Source organism: Hesperophylax consimilis, chromosome 16 (genome assembly GCF_061612785.1).
Source record: "Hesperophylax consimilis isolate HC1 chromosome 16, BYU_Hcon_1.0, whole genome shotgun sequence".
NCBI lineage: Eukaryota > Metazoa > Arthropoda > Insecta > Trichoptera > Limnephilidae > Hesperophylax > Hesperophylax consimilis.
Window position 1 is genome coordinate 30,461,190 of NC_142851.1, and position 2,001 is coordinate 30,463,190.

At 36.3% G+C, this 2,001-nt stretch overlaps 1 long non-coding RNA gene across 1 annotated transcript; it reads left to right on the forward strand.

Moving 5' to 3' along the window:
- Positions 1–275: 275 nt before the first annotated feature.
- Positions 276–1,529, forward strand: LOC149417025 (uncharacterized). The gene is made up of 3 exons (XR_016303400.1): positions 276–362; positions 545–794; positions 1,219–1,529. It is a non-coding gene; the product is annotated as an uncharacterized LOC149417025 (long non-coding RNA).
- Positions 1,530–2,001: the final 472 nt, after the last annotated feature.

Genomic DNA, 2,001 nt, shown 5'->3' on the forward strand with positions numbered 1-2,001 from the left:
ATTTTAATTTCTTCATTTTCCCATAGATACTTGTGTAAAATGTTATTTTATTACACGGTCTTTTGAAAGGTTTACACATTATTTGTTTTTAAATTACTTGTGGCTGGTTATAAAACTTGACATTCTTCTTATATTTTGTTCAGGATGAAAATCCAGTTTTCACACTTCCTGAAAGTCCAGTGATGCCAGTGGTATCAACTGTTCGACCCGTAGTTCCAAGGAAGGCATTCAAGAGGCGACTGTGCTTTGGAAAATCAACAAAGGACTCGCTCTTTAGTGACCTGCAAAATGTTGCTACCACCCAACTTGCGAAGGAAAGAGTGTTATTAGAGACCCAGACTGAAAACTTTCAAATGCAAAAGGTATAAAAACAGTTTATTATAAACAAGTTCTGCTTTGTAATTATTATTATGCGTTACAGCTGTTTCGCCCTCTGAAGGCATTATCAAACTGTTTTTATACATTAGATAACAAATTATTGAATATATAAAATAAATAAAAATTGAAATGGAGTTCTACAAAATTAACTAATAACAATAAACAGGTCCAGTCTCTTTTGCAATGCGACCTCCTGAGTATGCAGACTGCCCACTTGAAACTCCAACTGGAAATGCTCGATGCGGCGAGGGTCTCAAAAGAAGCCCAATCGGATATACAACTGCAAATCCTTAGTGATGCCAGGAAGCAGAAGGTCGCAGAGGCAGCCCGAGCAGAAATCCGATGGGAAATCCAACTGGATATATTGAAGTTGGAGAGGAGAGCTCAGGAGGCAATTACAAAGAAATTAGAAAGTGGTAATTGTTAATATTATAATGCTTGTACATACATATTATTTGCAATAACGTCTCTATTTAAATGGGCGATGTTGTTCCCTGCATTGTTCCTGAATGCCACATTGTTGGGTTCATCACCAACACCGTGGATCCAATCTTTTGGATATTCCTCCCCACGATTGATGCATATGTTGTGAAGAACTCCACATGCAACTATAACTGCCATCGTGGTGTCGATGTTTAGTCGTAGGCCATTGGATAAGACCGGAAATCGTCTTTTCCACAATCCATATTGTCTTTCTACCACGTTCCTTGTTTTTATATATTTTGTGTTGTAGTTGTTCTGGTTGGGTGTTTCCGGATTTCGATATGGTGTCAGCAGATATGTCTAAAATATGAAATAAAACATACATTTATAATAATTTTATACTGTTTTCTTTTGCAGAATGTCCTTAAAATCAAGTAAATCCACGTTCGGCTGGAGCACTCGAGAATGGTGCACGCGCTAAGTATTCCCGCACTAAAGGATTTTTTTCTTGTTTTTTTTATTATTTCCTATATTTTCATAATGTGCGTATATATGTATGTCACAATTTTCTTAAGTTATTTTCAGTTGTTTCCAATATTCTCATAATGTGCATATATATGTATGTCACAGTAAACAATATTAAATTCTCCCTATATTCTATTAATTGCTAGTTTTGCTTTGTGGGAACTATTTTCTTTATGATTTATGATTCTTGTTTATTGGTCATCGTTCATTAGCTTTGCAGACCAATATCAATAATAATGCCTTTTATGTGTACTTTTTAATCTTTCTTTGGTTTGCTTTCATGTTGCCCACATCTTCGAGTCTCTGTTGCCGAGGGTTACGACTCCCACTCCAAACGCTCTGATGAACAAGGATACTCCACTAGATGCGCTCCTTCACGGCATAGAGAGCTGCCAACACCAACGTTCCGGATGCCTGTGATTGGTCACTCCGGTTTATTGGTGTTGCTTCCATACTATGTTCCTATAACATTCCATACTAACACATTCCATACTATGTTCCTATAAACTGTAAACTATTCTATTATTTATGTAAAACTTCCACACCACTCCACTCCATCCACAAAGAGAATAAAGCTTTTTCTAGTAGCGTGGATTCATTTATTGCAATATATGAGACATTTGTATAGCAAGAAGAGATTGTTTAATTTATAAATGTACCTAACCTTCCATTTCC